We start from the raw sequence: 13974 nt of genomic DNA, 5'->3' as shown, positions 1-13974 counted from the left end.
ACATCGCTGAATATTGCAAGCATTATCTTTTATGAAACTCCTACAACACTACCAGGGAATTTTACCCATTTTCCAATGAAAACATTGAGATTTTGAGGCATTAAATTAGTAGGTAGCCAAAGAAAGCAAAATGCTAGCGTGCACCTATAAAGACTTATTAACTATTTACATCTACCAGGCATACAAAATTCTGTACTAAGACCAAGAGTCTGGGAGAACAGAGGTCCCAAAATTGTTTGCACCAGTTTAGAATGGATACATACAGCAGCAGCTCCTTAAAAGAAGATTTTATGGTTTTAGATGACCACAGGTAGTGTTATGGTTTGGATATGAGTTGTCCCCTAAAACCTCATGTGTGAGACAGTGCAAGAAGATTTAGAGGAGAAATGATTGGAGTATAAAAGTCTTAATCCACTCATAAAATTAATCCCTTTAAGGGGATTAACTGAGTGGTAACTGAAGTTGTAGGATATGGCTGGAGGAGATGGGAATTGGAGGTGTGGCTTTAGGGTATATAATTCTATCTGGCAAGTGGAGACTCTCTCTCTGCTTCCAGTTGGTCATATGAGTTGCTTCCCTCTGCCACACTCTTCTTCCGTGATGTTCTGCCTCACCTTGAGCCCTGAGGAATGGAGCCACCCTTCTATGGATAGAGATTTCTGAAACTGTGAGCCCCTAAACTTTTTCTCCTCTAAAATTGTCCTGACTAACAATTTTAAAAAGTTTCTGACCATGTAGTTCAGAAATTTTTTGAGCTTTTTGGATTTGGTGGGAGGAATTTTGAGATGCGTAGCAGTGCCAGCTGGAAATGCTTTAAATTGTTGTAAACTGAGCTTAATGGCTGATTCTGGTGGGAGCTCAGAAGACTAGAATGCCAATAGGACTATGGATAATGAAGACAGAGCTCAAGAGGGTGTAGAGGAATAGGAAGATACTATCAGTAAATGGACTAGGGCCATTTGTGTTATATTCTGGCTGAGAAGTTATCTATATTTTGCCCATGTCCTGAGACTTTCTGTGAGGCTGCTTTGAAAAGTGATGGACTTCTTAATCTGGTAGAGGAAATTTCTAGAAAACAGAGCATTCAAGCAGTGATATGGATATTGCTAGCAGCTTTCAGCCAAATTTATTGTGATAATCAGGAACACAAAGCAGAGCAGCAAGATTTGAAAAACTTGGATTTGAAAGGTAGAAGTAAAACTAGGGCTAAGGAAGTTGCAGTTGTTAAAGACATTACTGCCACTAAAGAAATCCTGAAGACTTTGCCCAGAGATAATAAGAAAGATGGCTTGAGAGCATCTCAAGAGCTGGCAAGACTACATCCACCTCAGTCTCAAGGGAGTAAAAGTGAAAATTCTCTTAAGAGACCAGTGGGGCATCCTTCTTTCACAAGGGAACCTAGGAAGGTTTTTCAACATGCTTCAGCTACCCAAGCACTCAGAGTCTGCTGCTGCCAGGGTCCCTGGAAGCTTGGCTACTACTTAAGATGATGGCAGACCTTGGAATCAGCCTGATGGTGGTGGTTCTGCAGGAATTCAGGGAGCTGGAATTAGGGGGTCATGGAGGCTTCCACCAAGGATTCAAAGGAAGGCCTGGGAGGCCAAGCAAAGTGGGGTTGTAGTCCCTATAGGCAGTCCCTAAAAGGGCAAAAGCTGCAGTGGAGACCTCCAAGATTAAAAAAATGCTAGTGACATGGGAGATCATCCTAGGAAAGCTTCAGGAATCAAACAGAGACAAGTCAACAGAAAGGCCTTGTGGGCTGCAACCAACAAGGCCACAGGCGTGGAGCTAGACAAGCCCTTTGAAAAGACCACCACTGTGTCATGTACTCCTGATACCAGCAGACATGGAGCTACAGGACAGGTTTGCCCATGTAAGTGTTGGTCTTGCTTTGGTCCCATCCCTTTTTCCTATGCCCCTATTTTTGTGAATGGAAATGTTGATTCTGTACCTTTATATATTGGATGCTTTTGATTTTTACGGGAACTCATGATACAAGCTTGCCCTGAGTCCCAGAGGACACTTTGGACTTGAACTTTTGGGCAATCTTGGAACTGTTAAGACTATGAGGACTCTTGACGATGACTAAATGTATTTTGCATTTAGTCAGACTTGTATTACATACTAAAAATACAAAACTAATAATTCTAAATATTTGAAGAGAATCCATGTTTGTAAAACTTGAACTCCAGGATTCACAAAAGATTATGAACTTTTGAGACACAGGAGTGGAGCATTATGGTTTGGATGTGAGTTGTCCCCCAAATGCTTACATGTGAGACAATGTAAGAAGGTTTAGAGGGGAAACAATTGGATAATAACAACCTTAATTCAATCATTGTATTAATTCCCTATTGGGAATTAACTGAGTGATAACTGAAAGCAGGTAGGGTGTGGCTAGAGGAGATGGGTCACTGGGGATGTTGCCTTGGGGTGTATGTTTTATTTCTAGTGAGTGGAATCTCTCTGCTTCCTGATCCATCATGTGAGCTACTTCCTTCTGCCATTCTTTTTGGCCATGATGGATCTAGCTGTCTATGGACTGAGACCTCTGAAACTGTGAGCCCTTAAATAAACTTTTCCTCCTTTACAATTGCTCTGATAGAGTCTTTAAGTACCAGCAGCAAAAAGCTGACTGAAACAGGTAACTATCTGATGATGCTGCCAAAATGTTTACCTTGAAACTCTTTGTGAAAGTGGAGCCCCAGAACATGGGGGAAAGACATCCTTCTGAATTTCACACAGGCTAGAACCTCTTAAAGATTACATATGACATTTTATTTGCTGCACTTTTATAGAGGAATCAAGAAGCCAAAGGCTAGGATGAAGGTTCCTGGACGAGGTGCATTAGACATGAGAAGGAAATTGAGAGGTCTTGAAGAGGGAGAGATGAAGATAAGGGGAGGAAGAGTTAGAATTAGACACAGTTATGCTTAAACTTATTGTTCTAGAGTAAGAATGAGCTGGACTTGGATTACATACTAAAAATACAAAACTAATAATTCTAAATATTTGAAGAGAATCCATGTTTGTAAAACTTGAACTTCAGGATTCACAAAAGGATAGCCCTTTGCTGCTAGAGTCCGAGTAGACATCAAAAGCACCTTTTGCAGGACCCTGGGAAGTCTGCACAAGCTGGTCACAACCTTGCAACCCTTAGCTGCAGTAGCTGGGGTCGATGAGGTGCATTAAATGTCCAAATGGCTTCTTCCCATGTTCCCCAACAAGATCAGCCTGCCACAAGAACACTGTGTTCCTCTTTTCTCTTCCTCTCCTCACCTCTTGAATGAGCAGCAGGAGCCAGGCAGCAGGAGTCCTGGTGCCAACCCCGAAGTGAGCTCTGTGGAAGGAACCCTCCTTGGCCTGGGAAGGTTGTGTGTCTCCACCAAGCGGGGTGCACATCCTGTGCAGAGGTGGCTGGCTCTTCACCCAGGTTTCCATGATAATGACTGTCAAACTTGAACATACTGAGCATTGTGCTTCAGAGGAGGCCCATTCCTCACAGTAATATCTCCATTATAGGAATTGGATGGGTTGGCATGTCCCGTGCAATTACCATCTTATGGAACAGACTTTGTGCCTGTAAGTGACAGCAAACTGAAAAGTGAGATGATGAATCTGAACCATGGAAGTCTTTTCTTGAAAATGCCAAATATTGTTTCCAACAGAGATTACCTTGTCACTGCAACCTCCAACCTAGTGATTATCACAGTAGGTGCACACCAGGACAAAGGAGAAACATTCTTTAGTCAAGCAAAATGTAGACATCGACAAATTAATGACTTCCAATATTACCCAATACAGCCCCTCCTGCAAACTGAGTATTGTTTCCAATCCAGTTGATAGCTTAACTTATGGAACCTGCAAGATGAGGGCATTTCCCAAAGCCTGTATTACTGATGTGCCTGAAGTCTGGATGTCATTAACTTCTGTTTGGGCAGAGGCTTGATGTCCACTTACCACTATCAAGGGTGAACAGTTGGAAAGCCGAGAGACTTTGAGTGTTTCTGTGTGAATTAACATTGCTGCTGGATCTTGAAGGATCTGAACTCAGACACAGGAGATGATAAAGATCCCAAACAGTAGAAAAATGTCCATGAAGAAGTGATGGCTAATGCCAATGAGATCACTAAAATGAAAGGTTATATACTTCTCAATTCATTGGCCTATCTCTGGCTGATTTAAGAGATTTTTTAAAGAATCTTTAGAGAGTACATTCAGTTTCCACCCTCATTAAAGACTTCTATGAAATAAATGAAATATTTCTAGTGTTCCTTGTATCCTGACAGAGAATGGCATAACAGACCTTTTAAAGGTACAGTTGACCCGTGAAGAGAAGGCCTATTTGAAAAGAACACAGAAACATTTGGAAAATTCAGAAGGAGCTCAAGCTTAAAAGCTGCTTATGTAATGGAAAAAGGATATTTATGGGATTGTACATGTCAAATTTTTTTTGAATAAACTCAGATTCCTAAAAGTTGGAAACAGGAAAGGGGCTTAATGCCTGCCCTGTTTATTCAGCCCTCCAGCTATTATTTGCACCCACATGCTAAATGATGCTTAAATTTTAGCAGTTGCTAAGTGATTACATCAAAGTAGAATCTTCAGTTTCTCAGATTCTCAGATGTACCAATACTTGCATGTGTCTGTGTAGTGTATATATTTATATACGCCATTGAGTCCAAAAGATTGTATGATACAGATGTTTATTGTATCATAGAAATTATGAATCTTTTTTTTTAAATTCTGAATCGTATAAGTACATACTTTTCTGTCTGGCTTTTTCTCACTACATTTTTTTTTACTATAGAGTAAATTGTTGCTTGTTCTACAATGTAAAAATAAAAGTACATACACCAAAAATTAAAAATAAAAAAGAGTGAGTCTGAATCCTCACTCTGTTACCTGTAATTGTGAATTTGGGCAATTTATTTAATGTCTCTGTGTTTCAGTTTCCTCATCAATAAATAAAATAATGACTGTATCTACTTATAGGGCTGTTATGAGGACTAATCAAGGTGATCCTTGTAGTGCTTAGTATAGCATTTGACACGTGGGTGTGGCCAATGCTGGCTGTTGTTGTCCTGCCTCTGCAAGGCCTTTCTGTAGAAATTAATGTAGACTCATCTGTGATGCCCTAGAAAGTGCCATCAGAATCAAAAAAGGCACTGTTAATAGTTAATAGTAAGTCTGTGAATCTGACAGGTTTGGTTTCAGGTCCTGTTTCTACCACATAATGATCACAAGTCACTGAGGCTCACCCAGTTACCATGTCCCATGTGAGGGTCCACTTGCCATGGCTTCTGTCTATACTCAGCACTGCAGGTTCCATTGTATGCTCCATTATAGGTACTCGAGGAAGAGCCAGCTGACAATCTATAGGGATTCAGAAGTCTTCCTGCAAAGGTTGAAATCTTTTATTAGATCTCAGATGGCCCTATAATAAGTCTTTGTTTCTATTCTTGAAAATATGGAAATCAAATTTGTCCTCACTTTCAAATTGCCTTCATCTGATGTTCCTCAAATGGACATTCATTTCCCTTTGAATAGCATTTGGCCTTTAATGTTAACTAGATTCTTTTATTTCCCAAACAGAAAGAAAGAGGGAAAAGGGGTGATTTGGGGATCAGAGAGGGTTTTGAACCCTGCTTGATACTAACTAGACAAGAGGCTGTTGGAGAAGTTCTCTGCTTCCCTGAATGGAGTCTTGTCATCTATATGGAACCAATGAATCATGCCCCAGAAAACTGTTAGGAGGTTTAAATGAGCCCTGGGGTAGGAAGTGCTCACTGGTTCCTGAAATATCAAGTGGTCTGGCCTTCTTTGGGTAGTACCACCAGCACCCTGGTGTTCACAGATCTGTGAGTTAGCCTCAACTCTAAGAGCAATAGAGCTTGACCTCTTAGTGACATTGTGCAGCTCCTGCCAAGTGAAAGCTGACTTCAAGTGCATTGTCCACACTTGCTACAGTGAACTATTCCTTCTCATATCAGTAGCATCCAGGGGTCTGGTGTCCTCATGTTTTTTCTGCCCTCCCTCAATGAAAGAAATCAGATGAAGCAGTTCACCCTGAACTCAAATGTCAGGAAGGAGGCAAGCAGCTTTCCAAATACCTATATTAAGACTTTATAGTACTGAATACCAATAAGACCAAATAAACAAATTTGAAATGGCTGGAATCATATCATTATATGATCATATAATAATAAGATTCCCAGGAACTCTTAAGAGGAAAGAATTTTTAAAACAGTAGAGTGCTTTATAGTATTGTTTATTTTTACATTTCAAAGGTGACTACATGAGGCTTTGATCTCCTCACTTTGATCCCAGTACATGGCACAGCCCCTGGCACATTATAGGAGTTCAATAACATGGAATGCATGGTTTTGAAGTGTAGTCAGATGTACAGATATACTTCTTAGCCCACCTTACTAAATGTAAACAACAAACCCTTTACAAAACAAGTAGAGAGAGTAGGAAGAAATAGCAGTACAGCAGTTTGCTTTAGTGTTAAGGAGGAAAAAAAGGTTTTTCTAGAAAATGTCAGGCAAATGAGCAGAATCATAGAAAAAGTAAGAATAGAATTGGGCTTCCCAAGGCCTGGGTGCAGCATGGCATGAGCTAACAAGAAGGAGGGTCCCCAGCCCCTAAAGAGCACAAGTGGAGGTTTGAAGGCCACTAGTGAAGGGTGCAGATGGCAAGATCTTCCAGGGAAAAGCTGGCTGTAGAAATTTAGACCCCAGCATGCATTTCCTATATTCGTTTTAGTTTCCCTTAAACACTTTGGACACATCCTCTCCCACAATCCTCTCACATTTTCACCATGCACTCCTAATCCTCTGCTCTCCTACATGTAAAGTGGGGAAAAATGGATCCCTCTTTCTGTCTCTATTATACTAATTTTCTCTAATCTTTTGCTCAGTAGTATGTCACAGAACAGGTTCCAGCTCATTAGTTGACAACTTTAATGTTGTTCTCTTAAAATAGTCAAAGATTTGCTCTTTTCCTTAATAGCCAACAATAAATATGAATCTTAATGTCCCTTTCCCAATTTCCTGAGGCTAAAATTTTCACATTAAACTCATATTTCACCCTTCTAAAACTACTCTAGAAAGAACCAGCCAGATTTATTTTATGATTTCTTTCTTAATCTAAAAAGCAAATGCCAGGAATTTTATACATTAGACATTTTTTTAAGCTGGGAAATACCCCCCAAAATAAAATTTTTAAAAGTGTACCTTGTGATTCACAATTAAAAGTATAAAATTGAGAATTTCTGTCAGTGGCATTAGGTTGAGCCATATAGTTATTTTTCTGGGTCAAGACAAATGTGAATTTTGTAAACCTAATACAGATTTATATTTATTTTTATCTGGTATCTGTAGAGTCCTCACAGATGTGTTGACCCTAGAACTCTTGGGTAGGGGTACAGCCATAGAGGACCATATGAAAGGAGTCTCTAGAGGGTTTAGACCAAAAAAGCAACCTTAATTGGTTATTTAAAAAGAATATTTAAACAAAACAGAAATCTTAAGAGCAATGGTTACCATTCATTGAGTAGGTAGGGTTTATATGCATCATTTATTCAGTCCTCAATATAGCCTTCAGCCCTTTTGAATAATTCCTATTATTAATTATTCAAAATTAATAATTATTAATTTTGAATAATTATTATTAATGATAATTAATGATTATTAATTAATAATTCCTATTATTAATTCATAGAGTTAAGACTTCAATCTAAATTCTACATGAAAAAAATACTCTTTCTTTTCTATTAAACTGACCCTTTGATTTCTTTAAAAACAAAGAAAAAGGAAAAAAACAATTCTTTGAAATGCAATACCAGTTATCATCAGCACTTGGTATTGCATATTGATTGAGTTCTTTGCATAGAAATTTTTATTTTCTAGAATTAGGTCTTTGAGATGAAATCCTAGAAAGTAGGAGGCCCTCTTATTGACCATAAGCTTCTTAAGAACACTACTGGCATAGCACCTGAGATATAGTAAATCTCACATAGATGCTTCTAGAATTAGTGATTGGATAAATAAATGATTTTTACAATGGAAATTGGTACATAGCTCTTTGCAAAATCAAACATCCTATGGTATATATGTATTTTTAATCACAAGATTAAATCACAGAAATGTAATTTTAAACAGAAATTTAGAGATCCCCTTTCACAAGATTTTCATTTCATAAATGAAGAAACTAAAGCACAGTGTTGTAGAGCACAGAAACTAGAGCCCCATCACTGAGCAATTTTTCTTTTATTTCTGTTGTTGTTGTTGTTCCTCCTCCTCCTCCTCCTCCTCCTCCTCCTCCTCCTCCTCCTCCTCTTCTTCTTCTTCTTCTTCTTCTTCTTCTTCTTCGATATGCATGACAGGAGAGTGTATTTTGACATACTATACATACATGGAGTATAACTTATTCTAATTAGGATCCTATTCTTGTGGTTGTACATGATGTGGAGTTTCACTGTGGTGTATTCATATATGAACATCGGAAACTCATGTCCAATTCATTCTACTGACTTTTCTATTCCCATTCTCCCTCCCTTCCCTTCATTCCCCTTTGTCTAATCCAATGAACTTATATTCTTCTCCACTGAACATTCTTGAGAATACACCTATCCCTGGATTCTGCCACCTACTAGAACATAAAGGGCTAATCTAAAATAGTTATCCTAAATTATTTATATTTAAACATAATATATATAGATATAAAATATGCACATAAATAAAGAATTGCAACACTATCTTTAAAAAAATAGTTACTTGTTTTTACTGCATACAGCATTTAATAGAGATCTACATTAGCTAGGAATTTCTAGATGTCAAGAGAAAAATAAATACAAAATTTTGCTTTGAAAACCATATCCATTAATTAACCCTCAAGTGAATTAGTGCTCTAAAAAGAAATATACATGGTCAGATACTCACAAGCAAAAAATAATAATTTTTTAAAAGCTGAATATATATAACAAGCATTTTTCACACATATTTCCTAGAAAATACATTGTAAATTACATAATTTTTTGGTGTTTTAGGCACATTTATTCTTGGTCTCCTATTCATCCAAAAAGCCATACTTTTTCTGGTTTACCTCATTTACCTCACTTTCTCATTATACCCGACATAGAAGAGAAGCAATATTTAGAAATAATGTATTCCCTGCAAATGGGAAATATGCATGCATAATCATCTTTCATCTAATAGTCACTGTTTTCATATATCTCCAAATATAGCTTTCCCCCTAAATTCTTCTTCAGCCTATACATTTTATCTAAAGTCTATAATAAAATCTTAACAACACAAAGATTTTTTTTTATGCTTTTAAGAAGGAACAAGATGCTAGCATAGGATGGATGAGAAGTGGAAGTTACAATTGAGATGATGTAAACCTTAAGCTATGCATGTACCCCAAAGCCCTAAGTTGAACTGGTGCTATACAAGGGACAAGGGGCAGATGGGAAGCAAACTTGGAGTCTAGAACCTTCAGTTTAGAATGATGACAAGAACAGGTTGAACATTCAGTGAATGCTTTGATATACAGTATGGCTCTACATTAGGCAGAAACAAATGGATTTAAAAAAAAAATGTTTTAAAGCAGCTCCAGGGCCCTATAAATCCTAGGGAGCTTTCCCAGAACCCTAGATGAAAGAAAGAAAGGAAGGAAGGAAAGAAAGAAAGAAATATTAAGGCTTATTTTTCACTCAGAGTCACAGAGCATTACATATGAACAAGACTGCCTAAGATAGCATTTCAAAGTGCTAGCATGGATAATTATGCAATTTCAGTTTTTTCAGGAGCAAACCTCTCTGGTTTGCCTGTGTTTGACAGCTAACCTGACATTTTAGTTGCATTGACAATGGAATTATAAAACTTTTATTTTTTATTAGTTTAGTTGTGAAGTTCTCATAGCAAGTAGGTTTAGACTTCAAATGGGCAATACAATTACAGAAAGTAAATGGTAAATAAAGCCAGTCATAGACTGTCCTTCCAACAAAACAAGAAAAATCAACTAGAGAAAAGAGGATGCATGAAGAAAGTGGAGGCAGATGGACCAGAGGGAGGGGGTAGGAGAATGGCAAAGAGAGATCAGCAGCAGGAGGTGGGAATAGAGACAGCTCAGCCGCAGAGGAAAGGTAAGGAAAGAGGAAGTGAAGGAACTGTAGTCACAGATACAGAGAGACAAACCAGAAGACCATCACAGAGGTGAGACCCCGAGTGGGGGAAATGGAGGAGCAGGGAAGGGGGAGAACAGAAACTATTTGAAAATGAAGGAATCCTACCTTTGCATGGCACTGTATGTGCTAACTTTTCCAGATGATAGGTGTTTGCAAAATAGCAAACTGCAGGAGGAAGCTGCATGCAATGCTGAATCAAAATGGGGAAAGATAAAGAATGGAGATTTTTTTAAAAATCCAGAATGACATCCCAGTACCAATAACAGCAAGGGCTACTCATGTATATTTTATTCTGATGCTGGCAATGGTTAATGCAGTAGATGGAGCTTGAGGGTTCCAGGTTCCCGGTTTCACACAGCTTCCAGTGCTTGCCTGTGCTTTATTGACTTAATGCTTGTCGTTTTCACAAGATGTGGCAGAGCCTGCAGTCAGCCTTTCACAGAACTGACCTCAGTGTAGAGTGAAGTTCAGTTCAAGGAGGGAGCCAGACAAGGAGGTGCTGAACTTGGTCCCAGGAATACTAAAAGGGTTGAAGCTGATTAAGATGCTCTGGGGATTTTTGTGCTCTCTGTAATGGTCAAAGTGGCAGAGCTGCTGAGAGGAGCTGGCCCCTTCACTGGCCAGTTGGATCTGCAGGAGTTAGTCCCTAGAGACTGGACTGCAGCATACCTGGAGAGGGGTGTGTTTATGGGAGTGGAAAGGCAGACTTACCCGCAGAGAAGAGAGGCACTAGCCAGTGTACTTTGACTGTTAAAAGGCATTCTTTCATGATATTGTGGGGAAGGGGATGTGCTTGGAGGGAGGAGTCAATTCATAGCATCATTGGTGGCTGCCAGAGGCAAGTGTGTCACCTGCAGACTCCAGGAAGGAAGCAGGAGGTAATAGAAGAGGACAGCATAGTGTGAGAAAGGACTGTCTGAGTGTTATGCAGACAGGAGCTCTGTTAGTTTAGAAGCATTTAGCCTTTCTGTGCCTCAGTTTTCTTATTTCATAAGTTGATCTTAGCAGAATTCTTGAGGGAATTAACAATCACAAGCCTGCCACAAAACCCTCTTGCTCAATATTTCACTGCCAGTATTATCTTGATTACTAACCTTCCACCTTTAAATTTCTAGTCACAGACAGTTTGAAGAAAGCTATTGGGCTATATACATCTTCCTGCTTTATTAGCACTCTTTTCTTTCTGGGTCTGCTCATTCTCTTTTTTCGTTTTCCCCAACATTTACTGAGCATTTACTTTGTGCTGGAAACTGAACCCATGGCAGTGAACCTGATTTCTTGATAATGTTCTCTAATTAAAGTATTGTGTCTTCGCAGCTCTGTGGATATCCGGAGCTCCGCAACTAACCATGGAAACTCAGACTTTTCTGGGGAGTTGTTTTCTGTAGGGAGCAGCGTTCTGTGCACTAAATTGGGAGGGCTGAAAGAAGGGAATTGGTTAGTAATTAGAAGAGATTTAAATGACTGAAAATATCTCCCTGCCTATGTAAATGGAAAAATTTCTGATGCTTACAATACCCACTTGGGACTGATGGTAAAATACTGAGCACAGCCTTGGCTGCTGTATAAAGTCCCGATACCTGCTTGAGAGAATGGATAAAGTGATGAAGGAGAAGTAATTCCAAGAAATAGTCATTTTTCCTCACTCTTCTGATTTCGCCTTTTCTTTAAAAATGGTTTTGTTATTTCCTCTGATTTTCCCAGTGTCCAGGAAGTTTTTATAAAATCATTGACTCTTAGAGCTACATGGTGTGTGATCCACCTAAATTTCCAAAAGATGACCCATCCAAAAGTGGCAGCTGCAGCATAGAAAGCTCTTCTCTTTAGAGAAAGCTGGACACCTCTTTTGCAGGTTCCTGCGTAGCTCTTCCATTAGTACGTCTTGCCTTATCTTTTCTACTTTGTCATCTTTTCATTAGTAGCATTGGCCACCAAGTTATTGGTGAGCTGGTTAATAATGCTTGTTTAGGAGAACCAAAGTCCATGAACCTTAAGACTTCTTCAAAGTCAAGGAAGAGATTTCATCCAACCCATGTGCTTGCAGTCACCTTCAATAAAAATTTATGAGGAAGGCAATTTGTGTCACAACCTGGGAATACAAAAAAGACTAAAGGAATGTCTGGAGCTGTCCTCATAAAGATCAAGGTGATATGTATTCATAAAACCAACAAATGGACAAAGAAAGCAAATCACAGAACACTGTGTGTAGTATGATCTTTTTTTAAAAAAAAAAAACAATAACTATATATTGGGAGTAAATATGTGTTTTGCACCAGTATGTATCCACTCATTCACATGCACTAGGCATCTACTAGATATTAGAAATATAGGCAGGGATATGCACATATGTGTAGAGCAAAGGTATAAAAGTCATGTGGAGGTTATGGTAGAAAGATATTCTTGCTATTCTTTTATGTTGTCTTGATTATTTAAAATGGACTTCCTTCTTAATAAAGCACTAAAGAAGGACAGAAATACACCTAATGCTGCTAATGGCCAAGTGAGTAATGGCCAAGTGAGTGGTACAGACCCTCAGGGGTATGAGAGAACTAGAAAGGTGGAGCTTGACCTCACCATGAGAGAAAGTCAAAACTTCAGAAAATCCTTGGAAATGGAAAGCAAAACAGGAAAGAAGAGAACCATAGAAAGTAACATTGGTATAGGAATGTGAAACTTCTGGCTGAGGCAAAGGTTTGCTTAGGAGAAGGAGCTGGGTAATGTAGGGCACTAAGCACTAGCATTATCTCATCTGGATTGTGGCACTAAGCACTAGCATTATCTCATCTGGATTGTGGCACTAACACAGTGAGTGATGCTAGCAAGCAATTCCTTTCCCTGGGTCCATAATGCCCCACCCACGACATAAGAAATTTGGACAAGATCAACTCCAATGCTCTCCCACATCAAAGAAGTCTAAGTTCTCAAGAGACTAGAGAGGGACATTATAAAAGCCACATTATGAAATTCCTTGAATAAGAGAATCAGAAAATTTCACATTACCCACAAGTAATGAGGAACACAGAAGAATATGAGCAACAATGTCATGAGAAATGTGAACAGCGGTTTTGGAGAAAAGTGGATGAATATAATATACAAGGTGAAAGTCAAGGTAGTGAGAATAGAAAGAAGAGAGGGCGGGAGAGATTAGAGGAAAAGGTAACAGATCAGTTAGAAGTAAAGCATAATAACATCATGATAAATCAAATCACAAGTCCATAATGAAAGAGAGAAGGAATAAAGGAGAAGCCTTTCTGCATGGAGGAATGTAAGCTAATAATTATAAAAGAAACAGAAAATTACAAAATCACCATTTTCTAAATATTAATAAAATGAGTGTTTCAGGCAAGTACATTGGATAGATGCTTGAAAAAAATGGGCACCAAAGTTGATTGGGGAAAAAAGCATATTTACATAGTTTCAAAAAAGCTCCACAGTGCAGTGGCACATGCCTATAATCCCAGCAGCTTGGGTTCAAAGCCAGCCTCAAAAACTTACCCAAGCCCTAAGCAATTTAACAAGATCCTGTCTCTAAATAAAAAGGATTGGGGATGTGGCTCAGTGGTTAAGAACCCCTGGGTTCAACCCCCAGTACCAAAAAAAGAAAAGCCAAAAAATAATAACAAAAAGTTATTTCTGAAGGAAAGATGTCTTTAGAATGAAGAGATCTGGTGGTCTGTAGCCAAATGACCCAAGAGCATCACCACAGTGAGGTGACCTCACATTTTGGGACTCCTACTATCAAGAAAAAAACAGACAAATTCTGGTCTTACAAAAAAGTCAAT

The 13974-nt window shown here is 38.8% G+C and overlaps 1 protein-coding gene and 1 pseudogene across 11 annotated transcripts in view; both read left to right on the top strand.

The window, feature by feature from the left end:
• Positions 1–13974, top strand: part of Dlg2 (discs large MAGUK scaffold protein 2) — a 2015095-nt gene that overhangs the window by 1666060 nt on the left and 335061 nt on the right. The window lies entirely within an intron of this gene.
• On the top strand, positions 1693–4457 carry LOC114098538 (L-lactate dehydrogenase A-like 6A; annotated as a pseudogene).

Source organism: Marmota flaviventris, chromosome 9 (assembly GCF_047511675.1).
Source record: "Marmota flaviventris isolate mMarFla1 chromosome 9, mMarFla1.hap1, whole genome shotgun sequence".
NCBI classification, from domain to species: Eukaryota; Metazoa; Chordata; class Mammalia; order Rodentia; family Sciuridae; genus Marmota; species Marmota flaviventris.
This window is presented reverse-complemented; position numbering and strand designations above follow the sequence as displayed.